Source organism: Mandrillus leucophaeus, unplaced genomic scaffold (assembly GCF_000951045.1).
Source record: "Mandrillus leucophaeus isolate KB7577 unplaced genomic scaffold, Mleu.le_1.0 Scaffold1486, whole genome shotgun sequence".
Classification (NCBI taxonomy): domain Eukaryota; kingdom Metazoa; phylum Chordata; class Mammalia; order Primates; family Cercopithecidae; genus Mandrillus; species Mandrillus leucophaeus.
Window position 1 is genome coordinate 532,114 of NW_012101461.1, and position 16,733 is coordinate 548,846.

Here is a 16,733-nt window from a genome sequence, read left to right on the forward strand (position 1 = left end):
TTTCTCATGCTTTGTTTTGTTTGATTTTTATTTTAAGCAATTCACTATTTGATTAACATGATTGAGGCTGTAAGAAGTTAGGCAGAACTAGAACCACAGACATGAAAGGGCCAGAGGCACAGGTGAGGGGAGAGAGTAGCACCTGCCTGAAGAATACACTTGAGAAATTGGCTACTTGCACAAGCCTTGTTCTTACACAGTGTGGGGCTAAGATCTGCCAGAGATAGCAGCTTACTTGTTTGGGGACTGATGCTCACAGTAGCATGTTTATATAAAGTCTGCTGTGGCCAAATACTGAAGTGAAGAGTCAAGAGGAAATGACAATTTTTTTCCTTTACTAGACCCTGCGGTTAATGACAATACAATGAAGGCATTATATACAACATTTAACTTGTGTTTCCATCCCCGTTTTGGAAAAATGTATTTCTCCTCCTCACACCTAAAGACCTGCAGCACGAGAGATAATTGACTATCCTAGAATGCATTTTGTGAAGTAGAAAATCCAACACATTGTTTTGGAGGAATATTATTTCTCACACAAGTCATTAAAATATTTCAGAGTCCTCTTTCTGCTTCTGGTAGCTGACATCCTAGGCTAGTGTTTCTCAAACTTTGGTATCAGAATCACCTGAGAAACTTGGTAAAAAAAATACACAGGCCCAGATCCTCTCCTACTTCCAGGGCCAGCTTCTTTGTCTTTTGGAGATGGCCTCTCTGTATTTTATTAGACTTCCAATTGATCCCGTTAATTCATCCAAGTTTGAGAGCCAGTGCTCTAGGCCACTGTGTGGGATTCCCTTCCGTCTCTTCGCTTTTGTCTGTGTGTGTGTGTGTGTGTGTGTGTGTGTGTGTGAACATTCCTTATTTCTGCACAATTTTGTTTTCTGTTTCTTAGTCCTAGGTTCTTCATTTTGTCTTTACATATTGACTCCAAATTCTGCTGACTCTTTTTAATCTGACCCCATCCTGACTCCCTTGGCATCTCCCATGTGCTTTCTGTTTTCATGTCCCTTGGACTCTAGCTTCTTCCTGACTACCTTGCTCACCTGTTTCCTAAGACTCAAAGGACCTTGCACCTACTCCTTGTAAGGAGGGTGAGGTGAGGGGAGCATTCAGATATTCAGCACATTTATTTTATGCACTTGTGTTCTGTATTGACCCACAACAAATTCATGACTTTCTCTTGTTTTAAAACTGTATCAAACAGGGTATTAATGAAATGGGAGAGTTCCCTGACCCCCCTCTCAGGACATGTGACAGGGGTGTGGCTCATCTGTTTGGCTGCCGTGCTCAAACCCCTTATGTGAGAGAAGGCATGCAAACAGGCAGGTGCAGGAGGTGGGATGAGTGCTTTTGGGCTCTGGCCCCACAGTGTCATCTAGGGGTGGGTGCCTGTGACTCCCAAAGCCCCAGTGAACATGTTACAGTGCTCCTTTAGCTCTGCTGTCTGCAGACGGCTTAAGTGTTAACCAGCTCAGTGTCCTTTTGGTACCTGGATTCCTGGATTCCTGTCCATTGTCCAGGAAGAAGCAGGTCACACGGACAAATTGAAGGAAGTAAATGCAGGGATTTTATTGCTGGATAGAGGTGGCTGTCAAAGGGATGGATGGGGAGCTGGAAAGGGGATGGAGTGGGAAGATGATCTTCCCCTGGAGTTTGGCCATCCCATGGCCGATCTCCCTTCTGACCATCCCCAGCCAAACTCCTCTCAACATTCAGACACTCCTTCTCTTCTCTCCCTCCCTGCTGTGTCACTCTTCTGCTCCTCTGCTCTTCTGTTTGCGGAGCCTAGGGTTTGGGGTTTACATGGGTACAGGATACGGGGGCATGGCAGGCCAAAAGGCAACATTTGGGTGCGAAAATAGGAATGCCTGTTCCCATGTAGGGCCATGGGTTTCCAGGCTTGAAGGTGGGGCCTTTGCCAGGCAACTGCCCTCTTCCACCCATTATTTCCCTGCCTCCTGACTGTATCATTAACACAATACCTTAAAATACAATTCTCCCTCTAATTTTAATAGAAATTCATTTATGAGTAAATCATTTACAAAATACTCAGTAGATTCATTATTAATTGATATAATGTGTCATAACTGGGTAAATTTCAAAAAAAGCAGGTGGGCAAATACCCATAAAGGGGAGAGAGAAGCATATTTCTCCAAAGTGACTGCTCATGGCTCCTTTTTGTTGACTTTTTGGAAAGAGTGATACAGCCTTATATCCAGTCAATGAGTATTTATTGATTGCCCATATAATGCATAATGGATCATTGAGAATTTGAAGTTAAAAGAAAATGTTAGACAGATGTAGGACTAACTTCCAAGTAACTAGGAGAACCTGTTGAAACAATGCTGAGAAAAGTGCCATCTAGGATTTATGTTTAGGAACCATAAATACTGTCAAACAATGTTTGAAATATTCTTTTATCTGTAATAAATAATTATTCATCATAATGTAAAGTTTTAGATTTTCTTCTTTTACTGAGCTATCATACGCCCAGGAAGGTTCTTTAGCTGTGGTGTATTCAGAATACATTTCAGTGTCTATCCAGAATACATCTTTTGGCACATCCTCTGAGAAAACATCACTGCATACAAAAACGGAAGGAGCAAGAGTGAAGTTATTACGAGCTAAGTCAGGAGACATGAGGAGCTGGGTTTTTCCTTCGTGAAAAATTGGAAATCTTCACTTTGTCTTCATCTCTGTGCTTACAGTTTTAGCAGGGCCATAGAAGACAGGAAAAAGAAATCACCCTTCTTAGAAGATTTTGATTCAAAAAGATTTCCTATGTCCACTGCTATGTCCCATATTCAAGGGATGTTTTGTTTTGTTTTCTTTTGTTTTCGAGATGGCATCTCACTCTGTTGCATAGGCTGGAGTGCCGTGGCACTATCTCAGCTCACTGCAACCTCCACCTCCCAGATTCAAGTGATTCTCCTGCCTTAGCCTCTCAAGTAGCTGGGATTACAGGTATGCGCCACCACGCCCAGCTAATTTTTGTATTTTTAGTAGAGATGGCATTTCACCATGTTGGCCAGGGTAGTCTAGAACTCCTGACCTCAAGTGATCTGCCTGCCTTGGCCTCCCAAAGTGCTGGAATTACAGGCATGAGCCACTACACCTAGCCTCAAGGGACATTTTAAATTTATATTTCTAAAGAAGAGAAGAGCAATTGTTGTAGTAAATAGTTGTTTACTCTTTTTGGCTACCTACAATCTCGACTGCCTTTCCAATATCTGGAAATTTCCCACATTATGAGTCAGAAACTCCTTCCTATTATACAGCTGGATATGTCAGATTGTCTCATTTCCAATGGTCCTTGCAGGAAGAGTAATGAGCATATGACCTAAAATTTCCACCATGCACACACACTTCTGCCCAGATTTGTGTGGGAAGCTGATGAAGAGGAGAAGAAACTGTCCAGATTCTCATTTGAGAGAAGTGATGATAGGGAGGGCAATTGCATCCTGTTCCTAAAGGTGGGCGGCGGGAGAGCATTAATGTGTGTCCTGGTCCAGTGCCTGATAACAGTAATGTCTGGCAGTGGTGCCATCTGTAGGCTCTTGGGGGTAGCATTGAGGGTGGGTGAGAAGTAGACAGATGGCAGCCCAGGTCTAAGGGAGATGGATGCTCTTCCATGGGTCAGGGTGGCAGCCTGTGGTTTGGACTTTTGAGGCAAAAATGGGAATTCCCAGTGGCAGCGGTGGTTTTAGGATTTTTGGACTCTGTTTTGGACTGATAGTCTCCCAGGCTTGATTCTCCAGTTTTCTTATCTGTGAATGCCCAATATCCTTCAAAAAAAAATCTCCTTTCCACTTAAATGAGTCAAGATTAGTACCTAATGCTTATAAATACGAGGCTTGACCAACACAGTTACTTTTCTTTACAGGTTTTCCTGGAATAACGATCAGAACTCATATCTTAGCTTTTACTTCCTAACCTTCAGAAAACATAGCTTCCCAACTTCAAAATATTTAAGACAAGTTTTAGGGGTAAACTTCTACTTTTTAGACCAAAATGATCTTTCCAAAAGGCAACTGTTTCCATTTGTATTGTAATGTTGGCACAAAACCTATTTCCAGTTTTAATTAACACACATGAAATGGAGCAAAAGTGAGAACAGATGAACTGCATAGTTGAACAGGTCCTTCTCTGCCTGCTTGCTCCATGAAAGACTCAGAGTGAAGAGAAGATTTCGGCTGCGAAGCTAGGCTTTCTGGTTGGAGATTGCATTTTTAGGATTTTAGAAGTTCCATTCTTGAGCCATCCAGTAGCTGAGGGCATGGGAGGAAATTGTCTTCTCTAAGTCCTCGTACAAGTGACATCCTAGAAAGTGGTGGCCATGAAGCTGCTCAAGGCACACACATGCATTCTGTGGTGCTGTGTCTTACACTGTGGCATGACCTGAAAGATGTGGCCCAAAAGAGCTATATGAGGGGCCTAAACATCCAGGTGAGTAGCCCATGGGTACCTGGTTTTACTTAAGGGTGAAGGTTAGAGCGTTTTGAGAAACAGACCGACAGCTCATACTTTAGCCAAGCCTCCTACAGTATTATAATGGAAAATTAGGTTGTGATGAATAGTTTAAGATTAACTTTCTGAAAAATACATGAGAGTTGAATGTTCTTTTCTGAAAATTAATGAATAATTACTCTACGGAGGTATGCTTGACATCTGGGTAAAGAAAGAAGTCTGACTATGTCACTTGCCTGAAGACATGACTGCACCATCTCAGGAAAGAGAAGCCAAGTGGATGTGGGGTCAGGGTCAACAGCAGGCTGTGACTTCCAGACCAAAACTTTATTCCCTGGAGGGTGAGTTGCTAAGACAACATGTTCTATGGCTATCGTAACATTGGTGATGTGCCTGTAATTATTTGTGTAATAATAAAGGAGAAGAATGGAGTGGTAAACAATTGAGACTATAAACTAGTTTAGAATGTATTTGTGAGGCCGGGTGAGGTGGCTCATGTCTGTAATCCCAGCACTTTGGGTGGCCAAGGTGGGTGGATCACCTGGGGTCAGGAGTTCGAGACTAGCCTGGCCAACATGGTGAAACCCTATTTTACTAAAAATACAAAATTAGCCGGGTGTGGTGGCACATGCCTGTAGTCCCAGCTACTCGGGAGGCTGAGACAGGAGAATCACTTGAACGTGGCGGGTGGAGGCTGCAGTGAGCTGAGATCACGCCATTGGGCTCCAGCCTGGGTGAGACAGAGTGAGACTCTGTCTCAAAAAAAAAAAAAAAAAAAGAATATATTTGTGAGAATACATTTAATTATATTTATATTTAGCTCAAATATAATGTAATATATATTTAGTTTGAAATATATTTGTAAGAATGAAAATAGAAACCTCAAAAGATTTGCCTCCTCTCATTTTTATGTGGACATGCACGTGTCTATTAGAAATTGAAATACAGTCTTCACAGCTCACATTTGTTGAGTTTCTACAGTGCTCAAAGGCAATGGGCTGGGTACTTTTTCTATGTGATTGCACTTAGTTCTCGCAGAAACTCCATGAGGAAGGTACTGTTGCTTTCACATATAATTCTGTAGAGTTAGTGTGAAGACCCTGCCCAGGAATGTCATCCAGCATCCCCAGTAAACCACAAAATCAAATAGAAGAAGCAAAGAAGGCACAAAAATTAAAGATAAAATTTTTCCAATTACTTACTAATTAGTGCGCTCACAGATTTATTTGTTACCATTAACACTGTAGATAATCAGCTCATGGTTATTTGAAGATTTCTTTCTACTGAATGTTTCCGTAGGAAATTTCACGATGACTGAAGAGGAAAACAATCAAAGCAAACATTTCAGAGAGTACTACCTTGATTGTGTTTAGCTGTGCAGAAACAAAAATTATAACCAGATATACCTGTTCAATAATTTTTTTTTCTAAACCACATTGGCCCTGGGCTGGGAGTATTTACATGGACACCATCTTTTATGCCCTTTAACATGTCTAGGTATCATGTCAACATGGTAATGATCCTAATTTTTAAGTTAGTGGTGATCAAACTTTCATATGCACAAAAATCAGCCAACGTGCTTGTTAACAAGGTATATTTATGGGTTCCACCCCAAAGTTTGTGATTCATCACTCCTGTTTCTGATGCAGGTTGTTCTGGGCCCAGTTTCTGGAAAATTCTTCCCAGGTGAGAAATAATAGTGTCAAAGACTGGGGCAGTATCTCAGGGAATAGGTCAGGTATTGGTGGGATATTCATAAGGCATCATGTTTCTTTGAAGCCTTTTCCTTTTTCCTATTTCCTCCCCAACCTCTAGTTCCATCATCTCAACCCAAGTTTCCAATGGACTCTTCTCCCTCACCATCAAATCTGTTTATGATACCAAGAAGCGATGTCTTGCTGGTTGACTGTCCAGACTCAGCCTCTCAGTGAAGGCTAAAAACTTTGTGCAAGTATTTCACCCATATCTGGGACTTCCAATCAGAAATCTCTGAATGAGTAAACTCATTCTGAATTAGTAAATGATTCTCCTTCTGCTTTAGGCCTTTTTAGGTAGTGCGTGTTCTACTCTGTGAGCAGGGACCTGTACTGGGGACTATAAAACCCTGAGTTTGAATCAGGCCTTGATCACTTACAAATTGCACAATTTTGAGCAAGTAGTAATTCATGTTTTTAGACAATCAGTTTTGTCAACTGTGAATGGAAATAATCTCTATTTTGCTTGGTTGTTCAGATAACCCAATATTACTCCTTCATTCAACAAAGATTTATTTTGCACCGACCATGTGTCAGATTCTAGTGGGGATATAGTTTTAAATCATATGAAGTCCCTGCCCTTGTGGAGTTTATATTATAGAGGTAAAGACAGACAATAGTAAATGGTTAATATAAGAGTGTGTCAGAATTAAGTACTGTGAAGACAAATAAAGCAGAGTTGTTGGATAGAGAGGGGTTGCCGTGGGTGATGGGGTGAGTTATTTTAGGTTGGGAAGCATTTGTGAGATAATGTGTCTAAAAGCAAAAGTAAATACTTGTGAAAATGTTCAGGTAATTTTGGTTAAATTTGAACTCACCCAAGTTTTCCCTGTTTCTTGTTCATGTTTTCCCAGTCTGTGGAGGTTAAGCATATTTATTACCTTTCAATTATTTAGTTTCCTGTCAAATGTGACATTCCTGTTTGTGTGTAATTAGCATTTATAGAAGTTTTTAGTAACATAAACTATACATGAGATATCTCTTGTCTATAGCCAAAAAGAACATATACATTAATTTATTTAATTCATTAATATTCATTAATTACCTATGACGTATCAGACAGTTTATAGAAATTGCAGACATGGAGGTAAACAAGACAAATAGGTACAAATTGTCATTGAGCTTACATTCTAGCAGGGGTGACAGACATTCAACTACCAGGAAAGATGGATATTAAATACCAGTTGCACAATTTACATTCTATAAAAATTAATAGTGATCTATAAATAACAGAAATATCTGACCTAGTTGGGGGTAGTGGTGACAAAAAATATATGTCTTTGGGGAAGCAAAATTTGAGCAATGCTTCAAAAGCAGAATGGGAATTAAATAGGCCCAAGTGAAGAAGAGTGGGTTGGCAAGGGGCGAGGTTTCAGAGAGGTTAGCATATGTCTCCCTGAGCAGGAAGGAACATGACACTTCTAAATGACCTGAGAAAACTTAAAACAAAAATTAGCCTGCATGTTGGTGGGAATGGACTGGAAGAGGCAAGTGTGAAATGGAAGAACTGGGAGTTTGGACTAGGGTTTAGAAGTATTGTTTACGAGATGAAATGAACAAGTCTTATGATTGATTAGATATGTCAGGGGGAGGTGTGGATCCTCTAGCTTGTGTCTGGCTCTCCATGTACACTTGGGGAAAGGGACTGTTCATCACAACATGGCTGATCTTGTCTTGTTGCTCTTAGACAGTAGGAACAATACTTCCTATGGCTTTGTACTATTTAGCATAGTGTCACTAAAAGAGCAGTGAATGGGAAGTCAAGGAAATCCGTGTTATAATACCAACTCTCACTAACTAGTCTAACAAGTTTCCTAACTACTGGCATGGATTTGGTGTTATCCTTTGTAAGATATGGGATCATAAAGTATCTAAAATTCTAGGTCTAATGAGTTTAAGTAAATTAAAATTTAAACAATTATGTTTTAAAAACACATATTAAGTCATAGTAAATGTCGGTCAGGCTAAAACTCTAGGCATTATTCTTGAATCCTTCCAATCGTATAATGAGTTCTACCTACAAAACATATCTTGATTTTATCCATTTCTCTTTAATGCTGCTACTATTGCACTAGTCCAAGTCCCTATTCATTCTTTCCTGGACTACTGTGATATTATCCTAACTGATCTCCTTCCCTCTACTCTTGCCTCCCCCATAGCCCACTTTCCAGGTAGTAGCCAGAGGGACCATTAAAAATGATACATCAGATCATGCAACTCTAATGCCCAAACCCTCCACTGACTTCCTGTTACACTTGGAATAAAATCTGAGCGCCTTACTCTTTCTTACAAATCCCTCCTCACTTGGCTCCTGTGTACCTCTTATTCCTCATTGTCCACTGCTCCTCCTCTGTTCCACATCCAGGCTCTAGCTACACTGTATTTCTTTTACTAGAACATGCCAGCCTCCTCTGTGCCTTATCAGGCCGTTACTTTTGTCTAGAAGGTGCATTTTTGGCTCATGGCATGACTGGTTTCTCCTTGTCATTCGGTTCTTATCTTAGATGTTACTTCTTCAAACAAAGCTTTCCTGATCATCCAACTAGTGGCCATCTGATAACTCTCAATTACAACGCCCTAGTTTAAATCTCTGAAGAGCATTTATCACTCTCTGCTGTGTATATTGATTGGTTATCTTCTCCTACAAGGATGTAAGTTCAGTGAGAGAAGGGGACTTCAGTTGTCATTATGTCCCAGGTGCAAAACAGTCTTTCATATATCAAACACACAAAGAATATATGATAAATGAATGAATGAGGCTAAAGCAGGAAATAACAGATCTTTACATTCATGGGTTTTACAATCTAGCAAAAAATGTACGTATTTTGTTATACTCTCAGGGATTCTGAGTGGTCAAGGAGTTAACATTTCTTAACTTCAACCTCAAAGGCCTTTCCCACAGTCTGCGAAGCCTATTTAGTTGCTGCTACATTAAACACACATTCTGTTTCTTTTGAATTAGGTTAGATCAGCCTATTAAAAAAAATAAATAGCTCTTAAACTAACACACTGGTGAAAATATGATTGTACTCTCTATTATATCCAAATAAGCAATCTGTGTCCCCAAACTATTAGTATTGCTTTTTTAAAACACAAAAACTTTGGTTGGATGTCAAATATTTTTCCAGTGTTTAATAAAATAGTAAAGAAACATTTTCTTAAAAAACTCTGTAAGAGATTCTGGCCTGGGCTCAGGGGAGTTAGAATATTTAACATCTGTTTTGCCTCTAAATTATTGTGACTTCTGGATCCCTTTGTCCCTCAGTTTTCATATCTATTAAAAAAAAATTGCTACAAAAATCTCTTATTTTCAGGTAACACAGGAGGCAACAAGTCAGATTCTTCAAGTCTCATAGCTACTCTCTAGGGATCACTGGGGAACTTGGCAAAAATCTATTGGGGAACTTGGCAAAAATCTATTGGCTCAGCTAGTGAGAGATCACTCCCTGTACCACTGTTCTTAGAGTGGACTTCCAGTTCAGGATCATGCGAGGGCATTGTAAGGTCTTATTTGTCTTAATGTTATTTTCCCCACCAGCCTGCCAGAATGTCTTAAACGTCTACCACAAGAATCGTTCCGTTGGGTTAAGAGGTTATCTCCAGGGAGACATGTTTAAAATGAGCTCCTTGTGTAGATAACACATGAGTGCTGTTCAGCACATCTGCACGAACTGGAGTATTAGAATAGAGGTTGCCTTTCAGAAGAAAACTTGAGCTGAGGGAATGGAATATGTTATTTTCTGTTTCTTCCTTCTGTGGGGCTATTCACCCTTGAAGCATTTAAAGAGTACTTCCATGACCAAAAGCTCTGCTAGGCCTTAGGTAGAATTAACAACAACAAAAAGTAACAGCCTCTCTCTCAAGGAACTTTCGGTGTGATGGGGATGATGAGTACATAAAAATTAACTGGGCCTGGCATGGTGGCTCATGACTGTAATCCCAGCACTCTGAGAAGTTGGATCCCTTGAGCTCAGTTGCCATCCTGGGCAACACAGAGAGATACCTTCTCTACAAAATTACAAAAATTAGCCAAGTGTGGTGGCATGCTTGTAGTCCCAGCTACTTGGGAGGCTGAGGCTGGAGGATCGCTTGAGCCTGTGAGGTGGAGTTTGCAGTGAGCTGAGATCATGCTACTGCACTCCAGCCTGGAAAAAAGAGCCAGACCCTGTCTCAAAAAGAAAAGTTATATGGATTACAAAGACAAAATGAAATAACCAGGTGAGATTATAAGGACAGGAGCAACTCATGTAGACATGGAATAGTCGGAAGGGCTTTTGAAAGAGATGGCATTTTCCTTGAGCTTGACTCAGACTTTGGGGAGCAAGAAGAATTTTAATAGACAGGTGGGATGATAGGAATAAGTGTAGGAAAGGAGAGAGAGCTTCCTAACCTGAGAGAACAGCAAAAGCAAAGGCAGAGTGAATTTTGGTGAAAATTAGAATTTGGGAAATATTTGGAGAGTGAGATGTTCCCTGTAAATTTTTTTTTCATTACTGAGATGTGATTGACATACAATAAACTGCACATATTTAGTGCATGCAATTTGATTAGTTATATTTATGCACCTGTGAAATCTTCACCATAGAACATTCCATTACTTCTAAAAGTTTCCCCTTAGTAATTCCTTCCTCTGACCCCTTCAGGCAACCACTGATCTGCTTTCTGCCACTATAGGTTAATTTGCATTTTATAGAGCTTTCTTTAAGTGGAGTGATACAGTATACTCTTTTTGTGGTTATGATTTCTTTAACTTAGCATAATTATTTTGAGATTCATTTATGTCATCTGTATCAATAATTCATTCCTTGGTACTGCTCAATAGTATTCCATTGTCTGGATATACCACAATTTATCTATTCACCTATTAGTGGGAATTTGAGTTGTTTCCAGCTTATGGCCATGATAATTAAAGCTGTATGAACATCCATGCACAAACTTTTACATGGATGTATGCAACTGTACCATTTCACATTCCCATTAGCAGTGATGTTGCGTGTTTTTTCACACCTGCTGGCCATTTGTATGTCGTCTTTGGAGATGTCTATTCAAGTTCCATTTTTAAATTGGATTTTGAAATGTTATTTTATTTTTACTATTGAGTTGTAGGCATTCCTTATATAGTCTGGATATTAACCCCTTATCCAGAGGTTGCCTTTTCACTTTGTTGATTATTTCCTTTGCTGTACAGAAGCTGTTTAGTATGATGTAGTCCCACTTGTTTATTTTTGTTTTTGTTGCCTGTGCTTTTGATTTCATATTCATGACACCGTTGTCAAGCCCAATATTGTAAAACTTTTCCCTTCATTTTCTTCTAAGTTTTGTGATCTCTTGTCTTACATTTGTCTTTAATGCAGTCTGAGGTTGATTTCTGTGTATGGTGTTAGATAAGGGTATGATTTCATTCCTTTGCATATGGCTATTCCGTTTTCCCAAACCCATTTGTTGAAGACACTATTCTCTCTTCATTGTGTATTATTAACATCTTTGTCAAAGGTCAGATGACCATATATATGTGGATTTATTTCTGTCTTTTGACCATTTTTAAATTGGATTTTTAAAAAATGGAGTTTTGAGAGTTCTTTGGATACAAGTCTTTTGTTGACGATGGGATTTACAGTGTTTTCCTCCAGGCTGTGGCTTGTCTTTTAATTGTTTAAACAATGTTTTTGAGGTGCATGCATTTCTAATTTCGATAAATTCTAGTTTATTAATTTTTTATGGATAGTCATATCTATATATATTTTTTGTATCTAAGAAATCTTTGCCAAATCCAAAGTCACAAAGATTTTCATTTTTTTAAAGAAGGTTTATGGTTTTTGATTTTACATTGAGGTCTATAATTCATTTTGAGTTTATTTTTGTATATGGTATGAGGTTTGAATTAAAATTTATTTCTTTTAATGTTCTATTTGTTGAAAATGGTACCATTTGTTGAAAGACTATCTTGTCTTCACTGAATTGCCTTTGCATATTTCTCAAAAATCAGTTGTCCACATATGGGTAGAAGTAATCATGGTTTTTTGTTCTGTTTCATTGGTCTATTTAAGTATCTTTAGTAAATAAAGACAGCTTTGTTTTTATGTTTTGAAATCAGAGTTATTTAGTCAACTTTGTTCTTCCTTTTCAATTTATTTTGGCTACTCTAGGCACTTTGCATTTTCAGAATGGGATCAAGTTTGTCAGTTTCTACAGAAAAGCCAGCTGAATTTTCACTGGGATTGACTTGAATCTATAGATTAATTTAAGAGGAGTTGACATCCTGACAATATTGGTCTCTAATCAATAAAAAATTTATATATAACCATTTATTTGGATTTTCTTTAAGTTCCCTTAGCAATGTTTTGTTGTTTTCATTGGACAGATCTTGCACAAATTGTATGAGATTTATCCCTAAGTATTTCATGGCTTTTGATCCTGGTATAAATTGTATTTTTTAAGTTTCAAAATTGTATTTTTGTATATTAAAAGTACAATCCTAAATTGTATTTTTTGGTTGTTCATTAGCTGTACATATACATTCAATTGAATTTTCCTTTCCTATTTAAATATCTCCTATTTATTTTTTCCTGCCTTACTGAAATGACTAGAACCTCTAGTACAATGTTGAATAAAGTAGTGAGAGCAAACATTCTTGCCTTGTCCTACCCTTAAGGGAAAGCATTGTCTTTCACCATTGTTATGGGATGAGTTTTGTTCCTCTTCACCAAATTCACGTATTTAAGTCCTAACCCCCAGTACCTCAAGGTGTGACTATTTGTAGAGACAGCTCTTAAGAATGCAAATAAGGTAAAATTAGGACATGGGTGAGCCCTAATCCAATGTAACTGGGGTCTTTATAAGAAGACATCAGGAGCTAGGTATGTGTAAGTGCAGAAGAAAGACAATGTGAAGACAGAGAAGAGAGCCATCTGCAAGTCACAGAGAGAAGCCTCAGAATGAAACCAGCCATAATCTTGGACCCTGATCTTGGACTTCCAGCCTTCAGAACTGTGAGAAAATTAACTTTTGTTGTTTAAGCCACCCAGTCTGATGTATTGTAATATGGCAGCCCTAAAAAATGAATATAACCATTAAGTATGATGTTAGCTGTAGGTTTTTTTGTAGATGCCTGTTATCCGGTTTAGACAGTTCTATTTTATTCCTAGTTTGCTGAAAGTTTTTTTTTTTAATATATATATATATCAGGAATGTACGCAGGATTTGTCAATGCTTTTCTGAATATATTGAGAAGACCATATGGTTTTTATTTTTTAGTTTGTTAATATGGTGAATCAAATGGATTGCAACAGTGATTTAATATGCTATAAAAATTCTTATGTTCAGGAATTAATGATATTTTCAGCTCTTCCTATGGTATAAACGAAGACAAAAATGTAATTAGCCACAACTCAGCCTATGTAGATTGGTAAAACTCTCAGCAGGGTTTCATAAACTAAAAAGGAAGCAGTGAGATTGGACAATGAATACTTATACCCAAAATGGATTATAATCTGAACCCTCAATTTATTAAAAACTTTCTGAACTTGGCTTTAAAATAGAAAGAGGATAACAGGAAAACGAGGAATGTAGCAAAAGCAAATAAAACCTGCATATTTAAAATATGGTCTAGAGCTTAGTTTGCTTTTTGTTAAATTTCTTATATACACCTATATCCTTAATAGGCATGTGAAGAAAGGTACTTGTGCAGGAGATAGTAAGGAGCCTCTGGAAAATGTCTTCCTCCTCTACCAGAATACCCACAATGCTTTATTAGCCGTTTATTTCTTTGGTTTAGCTTTGTCTCTTTTAAAATTATGTTTCATTTGGAGAGCCAACACTTTGGGCTGTTGAGTGTTCACTAATAGTTTCAGTTGATTTTCTTTTCCTCAGGGCTATTTGGCTATTTGGCTGAGGTCAGAGCACTAAGGATCTGACTATTTTAGGGAAGGATAATTTTGAAGCATAGAATAATCTGATTATAGGACACATCTGGCTAAGGGGTGGGGCTAGGAGCTGGTAGGAAGAAGAAAATGACTCATTCTAGGAGATAGGCTGATGTGTAGAAAGGGAAATGGGAAATCACTTAAGGTGTTATTGAATGAAACACTTATGTGTGATGACTCGTTTGCCAGGCTTATGTCTGGACATAGGTATGAATAAGACAGTACCTTTGTATGAAATTGAGGATGGAAGTGGAGGTGAGAAAGGGTGTGAGAGAGAAGCAGCGAGATTGAGTGGAAACAAGAGAGTAATGTTAAGTGTCAAGACTGGTTACAGAGGTGTATTCAAACTCAGGCTGGAGCATAGTGGAGGCAGTTGCTGAGAGGTTGGTAGAAAGAGGGAGTCAGTTGAGAAAGCCCTGGAGAAGAGGAAACAGATGAATAGTAGTAGTACAGCTTTAAGGATGACCTGATCTTTCTATAGGATATTTATTTATTTATTTATTTTGAATTTACTTTTAATTTTAAAAAAATTTGTGTGTACATAGTAAGTGTATATATTTATAGGGTAACTGGGATGTTTTGATAAGGCATGCAGTGTGAAAGAAGCACATCGCACCATAGGATATTTCATCATAAAGGAAGATCAAATTATTTTCTGTGTCCTGTGTTTACTAGGTCAAGATGCTAAAAATAAAAGAGTTTGTAGGAAGAGTGGAATATCCTTGTAACACTTGGGAGATCAGTCTATTGGCCCCAGTCTCTGAGCATTTTGGTTAATTGGAGGTTCATTAATATTGGATCTACTTTAACACATTAATGGTGTTTATTGCCAACCATGTGCACAAGAGCAAGGGTACTGAGATATGTCATCTAGGTTCAAATTCTGATACCACCTGTTATTGCTTGTATGACTTTGGGAAAATTATCCTTTCTTTGCTCAGTTTCCCATCTGGGAAATGAGGTTAATAGAATTTTTCTTTTTTCTTTTTGTTTTTAAATGAGGATCATGCCAGGTATGGTGGCTCACTCCTGTAATCTGAGCACTTTGGGAGGCTGAGGCGGGAGGATCACTTGAGTCCGGGAGTTCTAGACCAGCCTTGACAACATAGTGAGACTTTGTCTCTACAAAAAATAAAAACAAAATTAGCTGGGCATGGTGGTACACAGCTATAGTCCTAGCTTCTTGGGAGGCTGAGATGGGAGGATGGCTTGAGCCCAGAAGGTCAAGGCTGCAGTGAGCCAAGATCGCATCACTGCACTCCAGGCTGGGTGACAGAGTAAGGCACTGTCTCAAAAAAAAAAAAAAAAAAATGGCCAAGGTGGGTAGATCACTTGAGGTCAGGAGTTCCAAACCAGCCTGACCAACAGGGTAAAATCCCATCTCTACTAAACATAAAAAATTAGTCGGGCATGGTGGCATACGCCTGTAATCCAAGCTACTTGGGAGGCTGAGGCACGAGAATTGCTTGAACCCACGAGGCAGAGGTTGCAGTCAGCCGAGACTGTGCCATTGCAACAAGAGCAAAACTCCGTCTCAAAAAACAAACAAGCAAAAAAAGAGGATCAATTGAATTAAATGTGCAAAGTGCTTAACATAATGCCTAGCACGTACAGACACTCAATAAGTATGTATTTTTTTATTATAGTTTGCCTATGGAATACATATATATAAACCATATATAAAATAAATATATGTATTTATACTTACGTGTGTGTGTGTATATATATATACACATATGTTATGTTTGTCTATATAGACACACACAGAGAGAGAGAGAGAGAGGAAGAGAGCAAGAGAGAACAAGACAGAAAGAGAGAATGAGTATCAGTAGAGAATGTGGGTTTGCAGGAAAGGCAGACCTAAGTTAAAATCTTGATTCTGTTAGGTACTTACTGAGCCTAAGTTGTTTTCTGATTGATATAATAAACTTTGTGAGGTTATTGTGAGAATTAAGTGACAAAATATACAAAATTGCATGATCAATTATCTGGTGATTAGTGGGCACTTAATGGCTGTCTATCGTTATTACATATTTTAAAATAGTCATCTCTAATCATATTTTCGTTAGAATGATCCTCATAAAACTATTGCCAGGTAACAATAAAGAAGTATTCTGGCTGGGCCCTGTGGCTCACGCTTGTGATCCCAGTGCTTTGGGAGGCTGAGGTGGGAGGATTACTTGAAGCCTGGAGTTAGAGACCAGCTTGGGCAGCATAGTGATGCCTCATCTCCACAAAACATAAAACTTTTGCTGGGCTTGGTGGCTCGTGCCTGTAGTCCCAGCTACTCAGAGGCTGAGGTGGGATATTGCTTGAGCTCAGGAATTTGAGGCTGCAGTGAGCTATGACTGTGCCACTGCACTCCAGTCTGGGTGACAGAGCAAGACCCGGTCTCTAAAAATAAATAAATAAATAAAATATTTCTATGTATTTAGTAATTTCCTTTATATCCTATAGACTGGGCTAAAATTAACTTTAAAAAAATGTTCATTTTTATCTATGTTTCAAGGAAAAGAGAATTGAAAGCATGATGTATGGTAATATGATTGAAGCACTTGGCTACAAACTAGGCTTTTATTGACTGAAT

At 38.6% G+C, this 16,733-nt stretch overlaps 1 long non-coding RNA gene across 1 annotated transcript in view; it reads left to right on the forward strand.

Moving 5' to 3' along the window:
• The first annotated feature begins 9,538 nt into the window (after positions 1-9,538).
• The window catches only part of LOC105535620, a 70,496-nt gene continuing 63,301 nt past the window's right edge, over positions 9,539-16,733 (forward strand). Inside the window, exons 1-2 of the long non-coding RNA XR_001005466.1 lie at positions 9,539-9,723; positions 11,105-11,106. This is a non-coding gene — a long non-coding RNA (uncharacterized LOC105535620). The remainder of the gene's footprint in view (positions 9,724-11,104; positions 11,107-16,733) is intronic.